The 24596-nt window shown below is 38.3% G+C and overlaps 1 protein-coding gene across 19 annotated transcripts in view; it reads left to right on the forward strand.

Annotated features, from left to right (window-relative positions):
* Nucleotides 1–1002: 1002 nt before the first annotated feature.
* Nucleotides 1003–24596, forward strand: part of mef2d (myocyte enhancer factor 2d) — a 112052-nt gene continuing 88458 nt past the window's right edge. For 3 of the 19 annotated variants that reach the window (XM_044116037.1, XM_044116043.1, XM_044116048.1), the window contains exon 1: nt 5319–5645. The gene's annotated coding sequence lies outside the window, so the exon portion shown is untranslated. Of the gene's footprint in view, nt 1132–5317; nt 5646–22237; nt 22307–24596 lie in introns of those variants that run through there. The other 16 variants (XM_044116050.1, XM_044116052.1, XM_044116046.1 and 13 more) reach the window with 14 other exon arrangements.

Consider the following 24596-nt stretch of genomic DNA (forward strand, 5'->3'; position numbering starts at 1 on the left):
CCACAATGTTAAATGAGTTCTCATTAACAAAATTAACAGCATGATGCACTCTGCAACCTGAACACTCAGTCAGTACGCTTTCAGAGACCAGTTTGCTCTGTGTTTTCATGTGAAGAAACTAACACCAAACCCAGAGGAGGCAATCCGTCTTTTCTGGTTGAGAATCCTGCTCCAGTGCATTATGGAGGTCATGGCCTCACGAAGCCAACAGAGTCACATACACAACGGTTCTTGCCACACTGACTATCACTCACTGTGGCTTAATTGACCTGCTAGTTTACAATTTACTTTCATCTGCATTATCATTTTGCTGTGGTGTAATATTTGGAACTGTGGGCCCAATGTGCAGCAGCTCTCAGAAATATTCACAGTAGTAACTGATGTAATATGAATGAGTAATTTTTTTACACTTTTAGACCATTAACAGTGAGTTGTTTGTATGTTGAATAATCAGAATGATTATTCAACTGGTCTCTGAGTTTCTGGTTTTGCACTTTTGCTGCAAGATGTATGGTAATTTATGGCACAATTTGAACTTCTTACATTTCTTACAGTATGTTGAAATACTAGATAGATATGATCTACCTGGGCAGTTTTCATATTTCTTCATCCAAGAAGAGCTGGGAATGTATTCATGGCCCATAATCTAATTCACATTTTGCAATGTTAAAACCAAAGACAACAACATATTTAATTGGAATTTTATATGATAGATGAACAAAAAGGGATAATTGTAAGGTAGGAAGAAAGTGATACACAATTTTCAGATTTCAGAGCTTATGTTTCACAAATGCGCGTATTGAGCCTCCTTTATTCTGAAACCCCAAAATACCGTGCACACCGATGTAACCAATCATCGGCTCCGCCCCCATGCGGAAGTAGAGCAAACTTCTGACAAATAAAAAATGCTATAATGACAGAGGCAGTGGAACTCAATGCGTTGCCCGTGACATTTTTTTGAGTCATTTTTGCCTTATCAGCAAAGACAAAAGGCAAGAAAATCTTGCAATGAGTCGTATATCAGATCTGAGAGGTTATTTTTATTATTTGTTGGAAACAACCGAGGAATCAACTAAAGCCCACGTCTTTCGCAGCCAGAGGAAGAATGAGGGGCACAATGTCTCATTGAATGTGAGTATGAAAGCTGTCGGACGCATTTTGCACGTACAAAATGGGTGAGAAATTACTTAAATAATACCGTCTTGTGAAAAATTGTCTTCAAGAAAATGCTTAAAAATAAAAATTAGAATTAAAAGATCCTTAAATGTAAATACCACAGTTACTACATAATATGTTTTAATCCTGCCATAGGCCTACCTTTGCAATTATCAAAACTTATTGATCTTTGATTTGACTATCAATAGGTGTCCTTATGACAAAATAACAACAACAATAGAAAAGGGATGTTTACTACCTGTTTTCTTTGTGGTAGTTGCCAATGATCACAATTTCTTTGAGCTGGACATGAGGTCGGCTGCAGGCCTTGATTAATTTCTTGCATTATTCCAGACTCTGTTTGGGTTTTGGAAATATAATAAATTGCATATCGCCCTCTGAGTAGCAGCTGTCTGAATTGCATGTTCCCCATTGGCAATGCTGGACCATGATTTCCTATTATTTTCCTCCAATTCTTTATGACCACATTGTGTTAGAGATGATGAATCCAAGAGGTTCAGTTCCTTCAGATAGGGGGTGTGTACTTCGGGACAAATAACGACCACTGATTGGCTGGTTGCTGACAAAAACCCCTAAAATGACTGACAGCTGCAAAAGATGGTTCTACAAATGCAAATCCATACTTTTCAGATTTTATTTGTAACAATGTGATTGATGACTGTAAGTTGTTTTTATGAAGCATCTTGAACTGTTCTGTTGCTGAAATGTGGTATACAAATAAACTTTCTGTCGATCTGCCACATAAGTAAGTTTAAACAGTATGAATACCTTTTGAGAGTACTTTATTTTTCATTTTTATGCTGTTTGACAGTTTTTCTTTCTTCGTATAAATTTATTGTTTTATTGATGTGAATACAGACCTGTATGTAAAAATATGCATTAGTGATACAACTTTAATATCTGAGCAGTATATTAATGCATACTTTTCTTTAATGGATGCAACAGAAACTCTATTACATGAAAAGTCTGAAAGCTAAATGCTGTACTTCCTATATAAACTGCTTTGCATCAGCTTTATCTATAGACCCTGACCAAAGGAGAGTATGGAGAGATATCAGTGTGAACATTATGACAGGTAATGCTGAAGCAGCATGCTCTTTATTAATCCCCCAACATCCAATCTTTCTGAAGGGCCAAATTAATCAACCCTTTGGGTCCAGCTCTGACTTTACACTTTATTGTATCAAAACACATAACACATGATAAAAAAATATATTTTCTCAGCAATGCAATTAAGTAGGCTTGTTTCTGCTTAATCAGCTTGGAGATTTAATTAAGACCTGAAGTAATAATATATATCATTAACTGCTGTTCAGTGAGCCATATAAGGCTTTAGTTTCAACAGGGGGCAGCAAACTGTTATTGATTGTAGTGAGTGAAACCTCTGCGGTGTGTGTTATTTTGAGGGTAAAGGTGAATCAACTTATTTCCTTACAATAATAAAGGTAGACTATATAATTTCCTTTTAATTAATTGCAATTAGGATTTCCTTACGTTTGCTCCCGTGAGTTTGTGTTACCGCTGCATTCTCCATCTTCCCTCTAGTTTGTGATGTGTCTGAGATTGTTTGCTGTCATTTTTCCCATGGCATTTCCCTGACCCCTGGCTGAGCGGCTGACCCCCTGACAACCCAGCTGTAGGAGAGGAGAACAGCAGGGCGCCCATCTGACTGCTGCAATTCTCCACAGAAAAACCCAACGGTATAAGCTCCTTATGTAAAGCAGAAAACACGGTGTAATCTCTCGCCGCCACTCCCCCCTGTGTCTGAGCTTTTGTCACCATTATTACTAGTACTACCAGTTAATTCACTGCTTTGGTTTGGCTGCTGCTTGATCAGCAAATCAGATAAGACAAACTCAGTTGTGTTCGCAGACACAATAATCAGATCAAAAGTAGAGTTGATTCTCAAACCTAGGAAGCATATCTGTTCTCTTCTCAGTTTTTATAGCAGACACAGTTACTGAGATGATAACAAATGAGGGCTGATTTTGAAATTGTGTTTATTTACTGTCAAACCCCCACAGACCCTCTGAACAGAAAAAACTTAACATTATAGACTGTGAATGGAGTTAGCTGTCTGCTCCCTGCTGTGTCCTGCTGTTATCTCATGTTTTAATTCTGGAGAACATGACAGTTTTTTTTTATTTTTTATTTTATTTTGAACCTTCTGGTTTAGTCTTCTATAACAAACTCCTGCAAAGGTATTCACACCCCATGAGTTCTATTTTTAATGTCACGTTAAAATCACTTACTTGAATTTATTTAAATTAGATTTTATGTGAAGAATCCATGCAATGTAGTGTATAATTGTGAAGTGGAAGGAAAGTGATTGACGGTTTCAAATAAAAATCTGAAAAGTGTAGTGGACAAATGTATTGTGCCCCCACCACCTTCTTTAGGAACAACTTTTATTGTAGTTACTACCTTGGGCCTTTTGGTGTATTTCTACATATTGTTGCACATTTAGAAAGTGAAAGCCAGGAATTCTTGCATAATAGTTAAAAATTAGATTAGTTAGAAAGCATCTTTGAATGGCAATTTTCAAGGCTTGTCACAGATTCTCTGGATTTTGACTGCCATTTAAACTCATAAATATGCTTTCGCCTAAACCATTTCATTGTATCATAACTGCATGTTTAGGGTCATTGTCCTCTTGGAAGGTGAAGGTAGTTTTCTTAAAGTATTGATCCTTATTAAGTATCAGTACAACATGAAGAATCCTGTTTTGGCCTAATTTGTTGGTATTCTTCCACTTGCTGGCTGTGTTCCCTACCTGAGTGAGTCAAAACAAACTCATATGGCTTTCTTTCAGCAATAGCTGTTTGTTTGCTACTCTTCCAAAAAGGTCAGATTTGTGGAGCATCAATAGTTTTCCTTTGGACAGATTCTTCAATCTGAGTGGTAGATTGAAGACTGAACTTTCAGGTGATGGATTGAACAGCTCTGACGGGTTCAAAGCTTGACGTATTGTGTTATAACCTAACCTCATCTATGGTCATGAGCTTTGGGTCATGACTGAAAGAACGACATCACAGATACAAGCGGCCAAAATGGGCTGTCCCTATAGGGTGTCTGGGTCTGGTGTCTGTTCTACAAATTGTCACAAATGTTGTACAAATTGTTTTAAAAATGCTTAAAAAAGTGAAGACTGTATAGTCAGCCACTCACGCACCAGAGGGTTAAAAACATTGTTTTCCACAGAGTATTTATTTTATTTTTAACTTTTAATTATGATAGTACCTTTGTATGTTGTTTTATTTATTGGTTTTCATGAATAAAAAACAAAACTACTTAAATGCTATCTAGCTCTGTGAGGAACTTTAGGTATATGTTAAGATTACTTTTAAAACTAGATTTTCATTTTTCCCCTTATTCCTACATTTATCTTCCCTATTAAAAAAACACTGAGTGATTTATTTTGATGCTTTAACTTCTTAAGCACTGTTTTTACACTTTGTCATTTTTAAAGCTGATCTATATCAATCCTTATTACTTTAACTTTCAAAGCCAAAACATTACTACGCTGACGTAACGTGACGCAGATAAATAACGCACATCCCGTTTAAAGTATAGATACTAAGCCGGTTAAAAGGAGATATTAGCTGAGGTTTTCTGAAAACTCTGGGTCTCCAGTAACAGACACTTTTGTCCAGGTGTTGCCACTCTCAAGATGCCACACGCGCCTGTCACAATGACGTCCCTCTTACCTCTCACTGTAAACACAGTGTTCTTCCGCCGCGAGCAGCGAAAATAGGACAGCAGGCTCTCGCCCGTTCTCACTTCGGATAACAGTGGCCACTTTGGAAATTAGACGTTAGCATTGTATCACTTATTTACAACATGTGGGATATAAAAGTAACAATGGCGAAGGCACATAATAATGGCATAAATTTTCGAAACAGAATCCAGTGTCAGTGATTTTTATCACTCAAGCTGCTTTATTTGGCAAACGTACCAGTAAAGCGACCTATATACAGTGGGAAAACTAAATATCTGCAACCCACAGTGGTTTGTATAAATAAAGTGGGCTTTATTGATTCTGGCTTCCTGCGAATTTCTGAAGAAGTAGCGAAAGTGAAGTCCTTGCTCTCAAAACATGACAAGCGGATGGATATAAACTGCGAACACATGATGTCGCCAGCAGCTCTTCCTACTTCTCGGCTCACCTTCTACTGACTCCACGCTTATATCGCGATTGGTCGAAGCAGCGCAGCCAGCTGGCGCTCATTGGCTGGGCCTCCCTGTCATTCATGCGAGCAATGCCACTCAGGGCAGATTAGGCACCATTTGCCATAACTAAATAGTTACATTGTACATCAAGTAGGAAGAAATATTTTGATTGGTGGCCACCGCAGTCGGCGGACAGTTACTGTTCGTCTTCATTAAAAATCATCTCCAGGCTTTGAATGCAGCAAAGTGTGAGCTCCGAACATCGAGGCTCATCAAACAGATGTGGATACACTGCTAGGGTAAGTCTCTTCTTAACAGCTTGTGTCTGCATTTCACATTTGCCTCTTCCTGTGCTTTGCTCGGTCAGTTCTGACAACTGCGTACCCAGTCGCTGAGCTGGTTCTGGTGTTGTTTCTGTGGAGCTATTTGCATGTTTGTCCCGGAGTTTGTAAACCATCCGGAACTGAGGTTGTAGATCCTCTTTACGCCTCAATCCTCACTGTTGCTTTGAGTTAACGCCAGATTTCTCCCCACTGCTTCCCCCGAACCTTTCACTTCTGCAGACCGCTCGTAAAGCGCCGTGTCTCCTGCTACAGCCGGTGGGGTTGCGCTCAGTGCGTGACAGCAATAACACTCCATTAGGAGCTGTCAGAAACGATTTACGACGAGTGTCAACCTGGTTCTGACGCGATTCTTCTTCATTTCTACAAATGGATTTCATCTCGCAGAAAATCACATTCAGACTACCTTATTGGGAACTTTTTTTTCTTTGTTTGTTTTATCGCGCCATGAATTCCGTTTACTCGTTAAATGACAGGTTTACTCTCTGGAGAAAGTGAGCAGACAAAACGCGAAGAAAGCATTTTTTACCTTGAGGGGGGAAACATAGTAACTGTTGAAATTGTGTTTATTTACTGTCAAACCCCACAAGAAATGCCCTTTGTCATAGTTTAAACTGCTGAACTATTTTGTGTCTCTTTCAACAGCCCATTTCCGATAATTGTGCTTTCTTTGCTTTGCGTAATTGCTTCACTCCCGGGAGAGAGTGCCATCAAACTTCCAATTTCCTTCTTAGACCCGGAAACCATTTTACTTGTGGAATTTGCTTGTATTGATGGCATCAATAACTCCAAATAAAACCAAACCCTCTCGCCACCTAAGTCCAACGCCTCCCTCCACCCCCATCAAGTCAGCATCGAGTTTTTTTCTCTGTGAGAAAAGCACATCCTGTCCGTTTTTCCTTCCTCCAGCATCTCTGAGAGACAGGTGACTTGGATTAGAGGGAGAGAGACAATGAGGAAAATGCCTTTAGAGTCTTGCATGTCAGCAGGCAGGCAGGCAGGATGGAGGGGCAGTTATCTATTACATCACTATCTGGTTCAGCACAAGAATGAGATGAGTTTTTAATCTACACCTGCAGGTGAAGTTCAGGCTGCTAGAAAGTGTTTATGCATAATAGAAAACAACAAATGTCTCCAGAATTAAAAAGCTGTTCACAAGGTAATACCCAATTTCTGATGAGCTCAATTTTTTGTCTGACCTACATTTCAGATTGGTATTTCCAAATGGTGAAATGTATTTGACCAGAAGAGTTTTTGATTATTTTGCTGTGGTTAAGCTTTACATTGAAACGTATAAACTATGGGTTCATGTTTGCTGCGAGTTCCTTAAATAAACAATACAATTTTTCCTTGTTCTACAAACCCGACACACATCGTAGGAGTTCAAAAATCATACTGGTTTTGAATATATCACAAGCTCAATGTGATAACGTTCTTCTAGGAACTCATGTTACACTGTACAGTAGAAGTTGCATGAATGGATGACTCAATGTTGAAACAGAATCACGTCAGACAGATCCAACGGATAAGTATAAATGTACTTTAAGTTTTGGTCCTTCAAAACTTAAAGTACTCATGTACTTATTATTAGAATTGGCGGTTGAGAAGATGTAGTGAGCAATGAGCAAAAGGAGGCAGCTGTGGAATTGCTCATGGCTGACCAAAATTGACTAAATTCAGAGCAGATAGTGCAGGATTTTTCCAGGAAATGTCTGACGTTGCTTGTTCATAAGAGCTCAACCACATATTTAGGGTCTTTTCATATTTGATTCTCTGGTGACTCAGTTCGATTGGGGTCCAAAATTGTTGCATTCTCAGTTGGTGTGGTGCACTTTCTCACTGCACTGTTTCAAACAAATCAAACCCTTAGAAAAACCTGCACTCTGCTTTGGCTGTGATGGCACTGCACCAGTAAACACTGGAGGGAACAACATAAAAACCTCTGAAGAAGACACTGCACTCAACTTCCTTTTCACAACAGAAAGACGATAAGCCACTTCTCTTTCTTGCACTAGACTTGACTCAAGTGTTTGGTTTGGTTTTATTTACCCAGAATACCCTAAGCTATTGTCTGCTTCCTGCTTTTGGAGCGGTTTCTAGCATATTGGTTACATCATGCATAGTATAACCTGGAATTTGGTAGCTTATGTACATCTGTTTATTTCTCACGTCTTATTTGCACACACAAACAGTGTCTGAATTTGGCCAAATATTCCATAAAGCTCCTCTCTTTTACATAGTTTCCTGCTTCAGTTGAACTTAAGCAAAAATAAATTAGAATTTCTGGTATAAATATGGACACTAAGACTTAAAATTAAGACTGTAATCTTCTTAGATAGAACTTTTATTATTTTTAAACATGTCAGCTGACTAAATCATAAATTGAGTCATACAATAAAGAAGTATGTGCTGTTTTTTGTCTGTGCTGACCTGAGATACAAACCCACAACCCATACCTGATACAACTTTTCAAAATGTATAAGTTTTGATGGTTGGGATACAGGGATGCAAATCAGTAGGTTTACATTCAATAATGGGTTGCTACAGAAGAAAAATTTCTGCACAAAGAAGTTGAAGTTTTCCCTAAAACCCTCTGAATTTACAACGTTTTTACTGCTAAAGAATGTGAAGTTCCAGTTTGTCATGTAAAAAAAAGCTCCAGCATTGTTTAATTTTCCACAAAACGTTCTCCACAAAAAACACAGTTGAAGTGACGGCTAGTACAAATACTGAATGAGAGATGGGTCATAACTTTCTCGCGTTAAATCACTGCACTCCAGAAAGGCAAATAAGGTAGATCTGTTTAATATTTACACAAGAATTACAGATTCAGACTTTCATATGAAGATAAACCCGTTCTATCCAAACAGTTGGAAGCAAAGAGAGAGCTTCAGTCCGGGGAGTACCAGATCAGAGCTTCTGTAGTGAGATCTTCAAGACGGTGTCAGAACGTAATCCATTTATCTGAACTTGCTGATGTCAAATCATCTGTCGTCTCTTGTGTTTTCCTTTCATTTTGGATTCAAAATAAAACAAACTGAAACCTGCTGGGCCCTTTGACCCATTTTTGAAGCTGTCAGCATTTTAACACTCCTCCTCATAAACATCCAAACAACCTGCACGAGTCCCATTGAGTGTAGCACCTAGTTCCACACAATAGTTGCACAAGTAAATCCTCAACACCTTCTACAGTAATTGCATCAGCAAAGGCATAAAATGACAAATAATTAACTAAGAAAGTCTGGAGTAGGATGATTACAACACCCACCCATGGACCCCTTTTGTCAGAGGTATGAGCACAATCTGGATTTAGTCTGATAAACCAGTGTTCTCTCTGCTGTTTCTGACAAGATGCCAAAGCTAATGGGAGTGCTGACCCCCTGCTGCTCTTTTATCTCCTCTTTTCTTTCCATGTGAAACTGAGCGAAGAGTCCTCTCTGATGCTCATTTATTCTGACCCACTTCTCAAGTTTTAGAAATCCTACACAACCGTCATGTTCTCCTTCGGATTAAACCGGGAAGATCTTGTGAATCTTGGAGAAATGGACGGAAAGCTGATTGTGCACTTAGGTGTGCAGTCTGATACCTCTCTTTACATTGTGTTCCTGCAGTAGCGAGGATCAAAATCTCTGTAGGGCTCTTCCCCTTAAACATTTACTCACACAGTGTCACCAACCACATATTGAACTAAATACTGTAGCTGGACTTGTTCAGTGAAAGAGGGCTTACGCTAAAGATAACTTATAGGCTCAGCTTGAGTAATGAACTTTTGTGTTTCTGAGAAGCGTGACTGAAGGAAAGCTGTACTCCACTTTCTTTTTTTGATGGAGTAAAGCTCCATGGAGGGCAACTCATAAGGAGATTGTTTTCTCTTGAAAATAATCTTGAAATTAAATTCTGAAAATCAAGGTTTTATGGAGAAATCAAGCTGGGTTTGTAGCTGCCAGGTGACTTCAGTCAAAACACAAATTTAAATAAGTGTTATCACTCCCTTCCGGCGCTGTTTCCTGCTAAATTTCAAAGACAGGCTGTCAGCCGTTGCGCTCTGAACGCATTAGAAATGGTCAGGGTCTGTCATGGGCAAGTACAAGTGAGAGAGCGTAACTGAACACACACCTGTGTGGTCCCCAGCAATCTTGGTGTAGTGCAGTTGGAATCAGGTGTTTGAGACTGCAGATAAAGATAGATTATTGTTCTGCTGATTAATTCTTATTTAATTGCTGTCATTTCCGGTAAAATCTCAGGATATTCTGATCAACATCAGTTTGTGTTAGTGGAGAGCAAAGGCCCATTCTTTCTTTCTTTTTTTTTTTTTTTTTACTTCAAATCTTTAACATATTTTAACTTATAACAGTAAAATGGAGCTACTTAGACATTTTGGGTCATTCACACCAACCCTGTTTGATCTGCTTTAATCAAGCTGTAGTTTGTTTGACTAGGAAGTCTGGTTCATTTGATGAGGTATGAATGTGAAATCAAACTCTGATGCGGATGAAAAAAAGCGAACTATGGTCTGCCTAAGAGCAAGGTTTTAGATTGGTAGAAGTGAACTATGGTGCGGTTTGAATGCATATGTGGATGCAAGCGCTCTGGAGACCACTTCAAAAGAAGGTAGCGGGCTATAGTGCAGGGTATTTTGGGTAAATACAACCAAAACAAACATGAAGTCTGGTGCTATATGGAGAAGTGTCTTTTTCCAAAGAGAAATCCTACAACCGGTAAAATCTGACACCACCCCATTTTTACACTTTGTGACACAGTAAGTTGCACTCAGTAAATTCTTCAGAGGTTTTCATGTCGTTTCATTCAAGTGTTACAATTTCATTTTAAAACTCCACTGGTTAGTGTTTCCTCCAAATGTTTGGTTACAAGGAAACTACAACCTAAAATCTACACAATTCCTGACTGTACAATCTTTTTCAGCTTTTGCACTTTAAGCTGAAATGAGTCGATTATTGCCTTCTTAAAGCAGAGTTCCCTCAGAACTGGCAGATGTAATCCTCATCAGAAACTCTGGTCCATAATTTCCCAGGAGGGTCTGAAAAAATGACCCGATATCTCAAAGGGGAAAGGTCATTTAAATCTCAAAAGTAGAGTTGGAATGAGGATAGTTGTTGCTTAAAACATATATCCCACCATTTGGTAATGTCGTCAGTGTTCAGACAGTCCGCCATTAATCAAAGCTGAACTCATGAGCAAAAAGAGCTTCATAAATTTGCTCCTTGGCACATATTCCAGAGCTCTCCATTAGTCATAAAGACTGTTAAGCTAATATAATGTGGAGCTCAGAGCACTAATTGAGGTCTCATATATACTAATTAATGTGTTTGTTGGTCATTCTGGATGTTGAAGGGGTTTTATAATTGCAGCGATCTGTGCATGTGAAGCGTTTTATGTTTCTGTACCCCCAAATAAAAACAAGACGAAAATTAAAAGGGAAGGTGGAGAGTGTCTGCTCTGAATAGAGGTGAGTTGTTAATACAGCAACCATGTTGCAGAGGGTGAGTCACCTGGCACCTCATTGATTTATCTGTTTACCTTTTCAGTTCAACCTTAGCCATGTCCAATACCACAGCATCAGTGTCGGAGATGTGTTTCTCTGCGCGTTCCCTTGCATCTGAACCGTGCACTCATTTCACAACGGCGCAGAAACCTTTCTTGTATGTCAGGTTAGACAAGCATGCCCCCTTGTCTGCCGTCAAACTGAAAGTCTCGCACCACAAGCCATGCTTAAATGAATGGAAAGGAGAAGCAGCAGAAAGGATCAATTACTACCTGCTCTGCTTGTGCTGCTTTCATGGCCTCTTTTTGTGTGCTGATTCCAGGGCAGATTTTGTCCGTGGCTGTTCCCACGCTGAGCGAGGAGAACAGGAAGAACTCAGCAACACAGCAGGCCTCTACCTTCTGCTATTATGGCTATGATTCAATCATTGCAGGGTAACGCTTTACCCTGACACAGTGAAACAGGGAAGAAATGTCCTCGCTCCTTCTCTGCTAATGGAACTCAAAGCTAAAGGTGTTTCTGTACAAAGAGGGGGACATCAGTTTTAATGCGAGAAGTAGCTGCAGAAGGCCTCACCTCACAGTCCTCACTGCCCCTGCTGTGATTTCCAAATGGCCTCCCTTCTGTATTTGTGGCCAGACCAGCTCCATGCAGCGTGCTGGGAGCTGCACCTGGCAAGACTTTCACCTCTACTGGTGAAAAGTTCACTGTTTTACATTCCTAGATTTGGCTTTTTCTTTACTTTTATTGGCCCAAATTAGAAGCAAACAAAGCAAAGCTTGTTGACTAAAGACACATGACTCACTGTTTGCTGTCATCAGTGGTGAAAACTCCAAAACGCAGTCAGACATAACGTGGGTAGGAGTAGTACCAGCAGTAGTAGCTTAACTGGAAAACGTTCCTGCTAGAGTAAAAAGAAAAAAATACAGAATTTCTGGCAAGTGACTCTTTTTAACTAGTGTTTAAATTTAATTACCAGATTTGACCAACTTCAGTTTTATTGTCCCTGACCAGTGACCAGCTTCTTGGAAATGATCCCACCAGTAAACATTGTAAATTCATACCATATCACTGCAATTCAAAAAGTTATTTGTTCTGGGGCATTGTGTGGTGAAGTGAGTAGAGCGGTCCGCCTGTATGCAGACACTAGAGTCCTGATCGTGGTTTTCCATGGTTTGATTCCCAACCTCTGTATCTTTGCTGCATGTCTTTTACTGTTCCCTCTTCTTCTTCCTTTCTACCTGGTGTCAGAAAAATGGAAAAAGGGCACTAGCATCTAACAAAAACAGATGATGGAAAAAAAAAAACAAGTTTTTTTATCCGAAAGGGAAATTGAATATTATTATTAGTATGTGTGTGTGTGTGAATGGTTGTGTGTCCTGTATGTCTCTATGTTGCCCTGTGACAGACTGGCGACCTGTCCAGGGTGAACCCGTCTCTCACCCGGAACGTAGCTGGAGAGGCACCAGCAACCCTCCTGACCCTATTAGGGACAAGGGTGAACAGAAAATGGATGGATGAATGGATCTTCAGTATGTTGATGTTGATTTTGTGGGCAGGAAGGATATCTGGTAGCAGCACTGCTAATCCACCTCATTGGCTTTTGTTACAACCATTTAAATCACTGGGAAAACTGGGCAGAGAGACTTTGGAGTTGTGTTAATGATCCTTTACCATTATGATCAATGGGAGAGATGGACTGAACTTCCTCCTTGTCTTGGTGGTCCTGCTCTACATCCATGAAGCTTCCTTTTCAACTTGTCTGAAATTTGAGGCCATTGCTCACATATGACTTGATATTTTGAGATGTTAATCAGCTTCTCTTTGTTCTAAAATAACCTTGTTGCCATGGTTACACATAATGACAAAAACCCTCCCAAAATACTCAAGTCTTGTGGTGTGTTTTTTAATTTTTTAATCCTGTTATGAGAAATGCACCAAAGTGATGGAGAAAAACTGTACCGTACAATAGACAGTTTTTGGAGGCCGTATTAGATATTCACAGATTTTAGCCTTTTGCTGTTCCCTAACTCTAACTCCATGTACTATTAGCAACGTAAGCTAGTTATTACATACCTCTTTCTATTGTATTCATTCAGACTGAGCCAGCTCACAAATGGAGTGTAAAGCACTACATGTTCCTCTGGTTTAATGAACAGTCATATTGGATGTTAAACTTCTGTATTTCTAAGTCAAAATTCCTACTATCTCATTTTCCAAATTAGAAATCAGAACTTCCTACTTCAATGTAAAAACCATCTTTATTTTATCTTTTGTTAACAAATTCCCTCTTCAGGCCAGAGCATCTGTCAGAGTTTCTCTTTAGTTTGAGCGTGAACCGATCTCGCATCAGCCTTTAATGTACCTTCACTACAACTATGCTGAAAATGGATCCAGACATGCAGTTGGACAGGCCTTTAATCCATTTTCTTTTTCTTGGCTTCCACATCATCACAGACAACACTACCAGATGTTTTCATCCACCTGTTGGAGCAAATCCTGAGCATTTTCCTGATTAATAGCATTTTACTGACCTTTTAATGCTGACTAGGAAAACAGTAAACTATTGATAATGGAAACAGTTATCAGTCATACCCAGCTGTGTAGCCAGCTGTAAATGCGATTTATTTTTTTGTGCTCACCTAGCTGGGTCAGTCTACAGGATTTGGCAGTCCAGCTTTGCTGTTTAGTAACTTGAAGACAGAAATGGTGCTTAGAGAGTTCATGGCTGTAAAGCAAAAAAAAAACAAAAAAAAAACAACAACAAACAAACAAAACCTATTCTCTTACCCAGAAATGCTTTCAAGACGCTCCAAATTCAGCAATCATGAGGTGCTGATCAACAGGTTAAACATCAATTAGGCTAATGAGCAAATGATGAGAAGAAGATATGGAGGGGATCTTCTGTTCAAAGCTTGAGGAGGTGATGTACTCCCACTTTTAGGAAGACAGGGGCTTGTGTGTGTTTTTGTGAAGTGGTAGCTTGAGTGTTTTTTTTTGCTACTATGAAGAGGGATGTTGATTATGTTTGTGCAGAGTGAAGACTGCCTCCAACAGCTTGATGGTGTTTTTTTGTCTTGGTTTATCTGTGTTTGTGTTGGACATCCTGTGGTTTAGATGAGCTCATCAGCTTCTGCTTTGCAGTCAGGAGGACAGTTAGCCAATTTGTAAAAAAAATAAATAAAATAAATAAAATATAATAATAAAGCTGACCTATAGTTAAAATTGATGTGCATTTTTATTCCTTTCAACTGTAGAAATTGGAGTAATTGTTTACATTGGTGTCAACTGCATTTTTTTATCTGTATAATATAATTTATGACCAGATAGTCACTGCACTACACAACAAAGTCCCACATATGCAAAAAGAATCCAAAATAAAGAATATTAGAAAAAATAAAGATAAACACGAAACCAGATGCTTTTCTGTAATCGGTCCAACACGTGCATCTCAGTATGAAATGTACAGTAGTTGAAAATACAAAACGTTGTAAAAAGGTTGTGTTTTTTAAGTATCGGAGGCAGATTATGTATGTTTGTTGTCAACAGCTTGGCAACCAACATCGGGATCTGTGAAACTGACCACACAGAACATCATGAGAACTTTACTGTAGCCTTCAACACCCATGTTTACTTGGAAATGAGACAGTGTTTCCCGTTGCTGGTCAACATTGTCCGTTATTGAAGTTAGCCTGGTCATTTGCTTAATCTCTTGAATTAGAGCTTCTGTAACAAATGCAAATCAAGACCTGAATGTCATCCAAATCAAATGATGTCTTATGTCTGGATTGGTAGTATATGAATATAGTGGCATTATTGTGAGACACGGAAAGTATTATTACACTACCAAATTACCTTTTCATAATTTGCAATTTGTTTCTCATTTTGAGTGGTGTAGTAAATAATTAAAGTTTCCTAACATTCAAATTTTATTAAATCGGAAAAACAGGACAATTGTAAGTGCAAATATTTTTAGTTTATTGTATAATTTCTCCATCAATACCTTCTTTGTATTTTTGTTTCCTTAATTTTGCAACCAAATCATTCGTTTGGACCCAACTTTAATATTTCTGCTATTCTTTTGTGTAAAATATGCTCGACTTTTAATAAATATTCTATGCATCTAATTCTGATAGGTTTTTGAACTAAATTGGTTTGAGAAAGTATTTTGGGGCATTTAAAGAAATTCTGCAGTAACTAGTTTTTGAAGTATTCAACAGGTATTCATTTCATAGATATGCAAATATGTCCCTTTTGTGACATGTTGATATAAAGGTAAATTGTCTTACTTTGGAAATGTGTATGCATCTATCGTTGTGTTTTTCTGCAAATACAAATTGAGAAGAGAACCTTAACTGCTTTATGGATGCTTTTATGGCTGGTGAGCTAATATTCAAAATTAACATGAGACCTGGATATATTTATCAAATCTAAAAGTTCTAAATTAAGAAAAAAACTCTTCCTTCTTTATTCATGTGTGTAGGTCATGTAAAATGCATGATGCCTCACACAGAACAACCTTGGTATGTAGTGCCATCTCATTTTAACCACCAGGCAAACTTTGCCTGTTTACCTTTCTGTCATTGTACCAGGCTCCTAAAATGAGAATTGTTCACCAGATTGCAGAATTTTTAGTTTAATTAAATGGAAAATCCAGACTGCAGCAACTTTTCTTTCCACCCACTCTGCTTGTCTGACAGGTGATCTGTTGATGTGCAGAGTCAGTCACATCGGGGGCTCAGAAATAAAACTGGTGACAAAATTAAGAAGAAATGCCACAAACTACTTCTTAGAATGTCATTTGAAAATATCTTCCTTTAACCAAAAGCCTTCAGGGGAACTGATTAAGACATTGTGTTGCTTTATTTGCATAAAATGCTTTCTTCTATATGAAAGAATGTGTTTAAGAGTAATGTCTGTCTCTGGAGAGAGTCACTAAGTTTGTTTCTTTAAATAAGCCGCAATCATTAGAAAGGGAGCCATCAAAAAGCTTCCATTATGCCTTTGTTAATATGGCAGAAATTACCATCTGACAAACCTAAACCTCGTAAGAGCCTCTCTGGGTATTGATGGTGCAATAAACCCCAACTTGTCTTTTTTTCTTCTCTTAATTTGACTGACTTCTAAGGTTTTGGTGGAGGGTCAACAATAAGTGAAACGTCAGCAAGTGTTAATTCAGAAATTATAAATATTAAACAAAGATATGACTCAGTAATTACACTTAACTATTAGAGCTTTTAGGCTGATTCAGTGACTCAAAATAATTTTTTTACAGAAAATTTTAAAACAGCATTGCAGTAACTAAACATACTCAAAATAAAGGTAGGTTTTGGCAAGAAGCTCTTTATTCTGGGAATATTCTGTAACAGACGTCAAGGTTGTTAAAATGTATGCTTGAGTCCAACATGGCACCAAGGTTTCCTACATTCTCTGTGGCCCGGTTGAGTCTAGAGGAGTTCTGATCTCTATTGCATTTCTGCAACCAAAACCAATAATTTCTGTCTTACCTGTGTTAACCAAGAGAAAATAAAATAGAATAGGATAGAATATGCTTTATTGTTCCCCAAAGAAAATTTGCGTATTTGAAATTAAATATATATAAAAAAAAAACCTCACTTAATTACTCACTAATATAGAATGTAGTCGGCTGTAGGAAAGTGGCAACACAGAAAAATAAAGCTGTGTTGAAATCTGACCTATGGGGATTATATATATATATATATATGTGTGTGTGTGTGTGTGTGTGCAAAATAAGTGGCCCGACAACAGAGCCTTGAGAAACCTCACAATGAATTTTTGATCATCTAGATTCATGATTACCACATAAAGTAGCCCGAGTTAGTCAAATAGGACCCACAATTATGCTTAAGACAAAAACAAATACACCTTTTCTGGGGGCATGCATTGAGCTAAAACTATGCTCTAATTAAACATCTTATTCATTTGAAGTGAATACAAAATAACCTGGTAGCTTGTACAAAACTATCAGTTTAGTACCAAAAGTCTTGTGATGGTCATTTTCTTTTAGAACACTAAAATATTGGGCTTAAAACGACAGCAAATATTCATATAATAGATTCAGTTGTTGATGGGAATAATTTTGTTACTCATAATGCCGCAAAGATATCAGAAATATAAAGCTTTCAAGAACCTCCTTAAATAAGACAGACAGTGAAACCTGTGACCAACCAGCTCTGAAGACAGTAGCTACTTTAGCTAAACGTGAATTTCGTTTGAAACAAGCAGGCCGTCAGTGTATTAACTCTGCTTTTAATGCTAAATAACCAGTACTCTGCCTGCAGCTACATGCCCTTTTCTCATTTGCAAAGCTGTGCTGAAACATTCAGATTCAGTCGGTTCATTGGTCAGACGCATCTCCTCTAACACCTTCCAGACATGGGTCACTGGCGTGGGCAACACCATAAGCTCTGTGTCGATCTGCTGAAGAACCTTAAACCAGGCTTTGGATGGAATATTGTCTGTACGTAATTAACCTCAAAGTTTTATTTCATTAAGTGGCGCACAAATGGCCAAAAAATAAAACTATGTAAAATAAGGAACTTTATGAATGCACTTATACATTCTGTGCCAGATCTGCTTTGATAATCTGCTACTATAGACTCGCATGCAGTCTGTATCAACTACAGAATGCAAATCTCATAGCTGAGAGGAAAATTTTATGGAAAGATTGTCATTTGTTTTCAAATATTTTATCTAGATAACTTATGAATCAGGTGCCTTGTTGGGATTTAAAAGACCCATATTTCATATCTCAGTTTAATTTCAAGTTGTGCTTTTAGATTGTAGACTTTTTTTGTTTGATGTTTCTAATTAAATGTGATTTGAAACCTTGGAACGTTATGTTGCAAAAAAAATGCTTGTTTTGTTGTGGCTGCCTGGTTGAGTGGCAACTGTTGGTCTCCGTTTACACCACAAAAGCAGCTCACAGCCAGCAAGTTCAAGCAGAACGTTTGATCCCAAATTCTTGTTTGCCAAAATTTGCTCCTTCTGCTGACTGTCAGTCCAGCTTCAATTTGAATCCATCCCTCTGTGGTTTACCACAGACTTTCCATTCACGTGGCACATAAACAGACAGCTGCAGAAAAGTCCTCCTTTGTGTTCTTTAATGATGGATTCTGGGCAGGGTGGCCTGAACATTAAAGAGACTCTGCTGTACTTTGAAAGGTCACAGGACTCTGTGGCAGGCCATTGTGAATGCTCACCTTACCATCTAGACTGAACAAAACATTACAGATTTTAGTGATGACTTAAATGTGTAATAAATATTAGCTGCTAAAAAAAGTTTAGCTATACCCAGGATTTTCCTCTTTGTCTGTGTCTAGCATACGCCAAAAATGTGATACATAAAATCAGAACTAAATAAAGTCAAACGAATCAGAGTGGTAAATCCCTCTGTTGATTTGTTTTATCCTAAAAATATCTTATTCAGTACTAAATATATCCAGTTGCCTAAGAAGAATTTAGTGGAAAGACCAGCTTTGGAGCTCAGATGGAAATCTGACCCCGTTTTCTCTGCAATATCAGAAGAGATGAGCAAATAAAACACAGATGGCATGTAAAATGTATGTTGATGATAGATTCTAAAATCTTCTTGAATCTGCAGTTCCTAATACATTCATCTCAGAGTTTTTATGGTGTTGTTTCCCAGATGGATCTTACTTCGTTTGTGTTATTATTGTGTCTTTTACTGCTACAGTCTATCCAGATTAAATTTTTTTAGAATAATCTTTACCAACCAAAGATCACCTTAGAAAAAGCCAACTAAATAGACATTGCAGTGGAGTGGGATCAAAGACCTTTGCTCCTAGATCAAGACCCATTGCATCCATCTAGGGAAAATGCAACTTACACCCAAAACATTTTGGAGGACTAATCTTTCTCAATTTATGATTTTTTTTCTACATTTTTACCAGGGATGCCAATGAATTATCACTGTAGTATCATCTTCTTCTGTCAGTCTTGATATAACTGTGTGGGAATAACATCTTATATTATTGTTTTCCTGATGAGCAATACATAGAAACACTACTTTTCATCTTAGCAACTGATTGCAGAATCTAATGGTTAAGACCTTCCACACCGCTGTTTCCTCTTGAGGTTTTTTAGAAATGCATAACCTGGCCTACTTTCGATATGTGTAATAGCAATGGACACTGCATCACATGTATGTGAAACCTTTCATAACCACAAATTCTGTATTTTGTAACCCAGCTGGACATCACCGGAAATCCAGTAAGAGCTGCAGATACCAGGAGGATTACTGAGAATCTGAAATGACAGCATTATATTCAGCTTAGATTAAGGTTCTAGTGTTCAATGACTCAAACTCCAGTCTACACTCTCCACTCTGTAGGTTTCATAAGAGGTCTGCCTTGTGGTGTTTCCAGAGAGCTCTGAAAACACTGCCCTGTAACGGCAAAGAAGTGAGAAGAATATAGCAGTTAGGAGCTGGATCAAGAAATGTTGCTCACTTACAACACACCAAAAAAAAAAATAAAATCTTCAAGAGAAAGTTTTCTTACTTTAAAATTTGGGAGTACTCCACCTCTAACATTTATTGTTATTCATAAAACACCACCTCAATAAGTGGAACGTCTTTTGCTGACTTATAGTATACCTGTACTTAAGCTTTCACTATGTCTCACTTATGCCATGTCACAGCAAATACTGGATTGTTAAATTCTTGTTATTATCCAGAAAGAAAGAATAGAAAAAAAGAGAACTTGCGCACACGCTCACTGCTGGCTTTGATGTCTGTGGTTATAATGGCTTGATTTATTATACATTGTAACTCTTTATATCTTCTTGCATGCTGAAAGACATCAAGAAGCATGCATAAGTAATGAACGTCACTGCTGGAACCTTTTCCCTTGTTGGAATTCCAACACATTTCAGCAGCAGCGGCACCACATTCCTTCAGATGTCGTCGTCCTTGACGCAGCTCAGTAATTACTGACTTACTTTTTTTGGCTTCCATGCTTGCCTTGTTTCTCCCATTGTAATGCTGGCTCAGCTACATCACTGTGGTGCCAAAATGTATAATGATCATCACTGATAAATGACGCGGGATTGACTCGGTGACCACAGTGATTTTTTTGAAAACAAAAGTCTCGTAAATTAGCCATGTGGTGTAGATTAGATATGGACAGAAACCGTGATTTATTTTTTATTTTTTGCCAATCACATTGTTTGGTATATTTGTGCACATTTTGAGGGTGTGTGTGTGTGATCAAAATTGGGTGATTTTCAGTTGTCACTTTTATGGTCAGAACATGTGTCATAGCCACCAGGCTTCTGGGGCTTCTGGCCGGTGTTTTGGCACAGCTGACAGAGCAAACAGCAGAGCCAGGAGCTGAAACGCTGTACCTGAGACTCTTACATCTCACTAACTTCTTCTTCTCCTTACTTTTCTACACTCCAACTCTTCCCTGCTTTTCTCTGATCTGAAATCCCTACATTTGTCCTTATCTCTACTCATCATTCTGACCTTCCCCCATAAAATTCCTCCTACACCTTTTATCAACATTTAGTAAATCTCAGAGGTTACAGCCTCATTTGAATATTTTGATGCACATGAACCTCTTCCTACTGGGGCGTGGCATCATTTTACAGTTGCACAGCTGTGGTGTTGTTATGGGACCATCTGCTGCAGGGCTCATTAAGATAGCCACAAGCTAATGTGAAGAAAGACTATTTGGAAATGAAGGGACAGGGCCATAAGAGGGAGGCTGCTTATTCGTACTCGTTCCTCTTCTGTTGTACAATAGCAATTACTCAGAGTTGGTAAAGCTTCCAGGAAGAGAAGAACTGGTAGGAGGAGGTGGAAGAATCTCAATCCTTTTCAACCTCTTGGAAGTTGCACAATGTCTTATGCTTTCATATTGAGGTGTTATGCAGCTCTGACTCCATGTATGTGTGTTTGGAAATTAATAGAACAACTCACACTTCATCTGTTCTTGCATTAGAGTATTATTCAGGCACAGAATTTTAGCATTCATATTTTCCTACTATTGATTAGCTTTCATTTTTTCCAATAATTTGGAAGAAAATTTTCTGTAATTGGTTCTCATGCTGTTTCTTACCTTTCCATTTGTGTTGGCGTATCAAAACGTTGATGTGGGTCTAAGCATGAGGAAATGGTGTTAGCTCTGTGAACATTCATACCATAGAAAACTAGGCCAAAAATTATTCATACCCCTAGCCGATTTAAGTTTAATCTTTGAATTTTACCAAATTGTTTCTTCTGACTGGAAGTAAGAATAACATTTTGGAGTGATTCAGTCAAGTCTCAACTTGAATGTAATTGAGAGCATTGAGAAGGTAGTAAAGATTAGCGTGATGGCAGAGAGGCTCTCCAACCTCAAAGACTTGGAATTCATCACCGCTGATGCATCATCAGAATACCAGATATGTTTTTTTTTCTAAAATGGCACCCGTTTGCCTTAGTTTGCTTCTGGAGATGTCTCTCTTTCCAATTAGAGACAAACTTCTTCATTAGAAAATACATTTAAAGCTAAATCTGCCAGTGGTATGAGTAATTTTAGGCATAGTTGTGTGTGTTTTGGGATCAGGAGTGTAGATATACAGTGTGAGGACTAAGAAGTTACTTTTTTATTTTCTGCAAGTCATGAACATCTGACCATCTTGGGCTGACAGTTCAATGCCTGGCAGTTAACTGTTGCCACCATGTGGTCAAGTAATTAGAGACTTTATTCATCAGAAGCTAAAGGTAGACATTGTCTGATATTGGTGACTCAAACCAGTTGACATGTTGTGGTTAGTAAATCTTCATTAGTTCTGATTAAGTGTCTCTATAATGTAAAATTAGATGATAGCAATGGTTCATACGTGCAGAATAAATTACGTGTCAGATTTTCAGGCCAGAGCTGCACAATATAGGAAAATCTTACAATGGCAATAATATCGATAACATTTTCAATGGCAAGATGGGTTTCATTAAATGCTGATTTTCTTGTTTTCTTCTCTTTTTTTCTTTTCTTTCTGTCTGTGCTACCATCACCTTCAGAATTTCCAGCAACGTAATTTGTGTACAGTGTGATGATCTGCTGCTGAGAGACTCTGTCCTACTGGCTAAGTAAGTTTATAACACTTGGAACATTTTAGCCAACAACTGTTGTAGTCTAGTCCTTTGTGACATGAAGCTATTAAATGTTTCAACATGTCCAGTTTGACAGTCTGGCTTAGCTGGAGATCCAGTTACATATGCCAGAGTTTCAAATGTGTAGAAAGGTGATGGTTTGGAGAATTTAGATCCTTATCTTCTTGGGTCATAGAAACGCATTGCACAAAGGCAAAAGTGTGAGAGGTCTGTTAATGTTCTAATGATGGTCCCTCTACTTGCTTACACATTCCTTTAAAATACAGACCAAAATCTCCTGCTCTGATTGGTCAGTTTCAGTTCTCAGAGTAAGTACGTCCACTTTGGGAACAAAAAATTAAATACAAACCTTGTTGGAAATGTAACAAATTTGTTCCCGCAACAGTTTGCAAATGCGTACGACATGTTTTTCTCTGTAGAAACTGATAGTGGCAGGATGCAGTGTTGTATTTTTAAGTGCCATAACTTCAGGCTCGCTGTGCTGTTAGCATGTCTGACTAGTTGGATGGAGTTTCACAACCACTGATGCCCATGCCTGATAATGACTGAGTCTATCACTCTGGGCGACTGGTTGTGACATTATGATGATGGACATGAAAGAATTGTGGGTTACTCTTATTAATATTTAACAACATTGCAGCTGCAGAGTTTCCAAATAATAAGTTCAACATCAAGTTTGTCTTTGGTGGTTTAAATCAGGAAAAATCACTCCAGAAGCCAAACAGACTATAGATCTGAGATCTGAAATCCTCTCCAAGCTAAACATCTTTAGTTTAGCAAATGGCTAAGATTCAGATTTGTCTGCCAGTCGGTGGAGTTGGTGATGTTTGAAAGGCTTTCACAATCACTTGCTAGGTGTTTTCATAGTTCCGGTTGATTTCTATCTGTGGTTTAGTTGATGAAAACAAATGACACATTACCAGGCTTGTTTCAGTTACTTGCTTTAGGAAGAAGTAGGACAAGATGAGTGACTAGTTAAAGCTTGGCTGTAAGTGGGCTTAAATTTTAGTGTTTACTTTATCTGTGATGAAAAGCCTTTAGTCTAAAAAACTTTAAAGGCCTATTTCTTTTCTTTTGGAATTATGAAAAGGTCTTCAGACAGACTAAATTTGAGCTCAGAGAGCATTCAGATGCCCTTATGCCTCTTTAAAGTGCATCTGAAAAGCATTTCGCTGCTCTGATGTAGAAACTCGGCTCACGGCATCAGCAAGAAGTGTTTCTTTAGCGAGCAAAAACACAGCAGAGCTTTCAGTCGATAGTGAGTGTACTTATTTTCTGGCGGGCCATGTCAGTGCAGGCATTAGATAACGTTTTATTTGATGGTGTTCAATGGCTGACTCGTCCTCACCTCTCGCCCAGGCCTCTCCTGCTCTTCAGCCCACATGCGCTCCCATGTAAAAACCGAACCGTACAGACATCCACCCACTGACTCTCTCAGAAGCACACACTCCCCGCTCTCTGCATCCTTCCTCTGGAGAATTCTGGCAGTTGTTTATGTTATTGAACTGGTTATCACATTACAGCTGGAACATCACCAGGCTTGGAGAGAAAGACTCCTGCTGCTTTCTCAAGAAAGGAAGAGAAAGCAGCAAAAGTGCAAAGGAGAGGCAAGAGCAGAGGGAAGATAAGACAAGCATATGCTGAAATGTTACAGCTCTACATTCAGATCGTCAGACCAGGCTTCTAAATTTTGTTTTGGGAAACAAATATTTACTTCTTAGACACAGTGTACTCTACTACAGATATTTTTTAATCAACACTCTATGTTTACAAAAAAAAACAAAACAAAAACAGCATTTACAACAGTGTATGGGTTTTCATTGAAAAGTGCTTTCCTTATACCAGGGACAGCACCAGTGAGTGGTGACAATGTTGACTTTAACAACATGAAATTTTAAAAGAAGATCTGGAGGATGGCTGAGGACAATTATAGCTCATACTTTTATAATTTATTGAGCTAAAAAATTCTATTTCAGGACAAAGAGTGGAAAACATTGCAATAAATGGACTTCTCCAACCATCTGCAGCAGTGTTGTAGTTGGTAGAAATTGCAGTTGTCCCTGGTAGAATCCAGACAAACACAGCCCCCATGAAAGTAAAACAAACAAACAAAAAAAAAAACAAACTAAAAATATCGCACCCAATTGCATTTATTGTGTTTTATGCTGTGAGGCATGAATTGGGAATGAATTATTCCTGCGACATTAAGTAGCAGAATAATGGTTTCTTTTGCTTCAATCACAAAAGGAAATGGAAAAAAAAAGGT

The sequence above is a fragment of the Gambusia affinis genome, linkage group LG05 (assembly GCF_019740435.1).
Source record: "Gambusia affinis linkage group LG05, SWU_Gaff_1.0, whole genome shotgun sequence".
NCBI classification, from domain to species: domain Eukaryota; kingdom Metazoa; phylum Chordata; class Actinopteri; order Cyprinodontiformes; family Poeciliidae; genus Gambusia; species Gambusia affinis.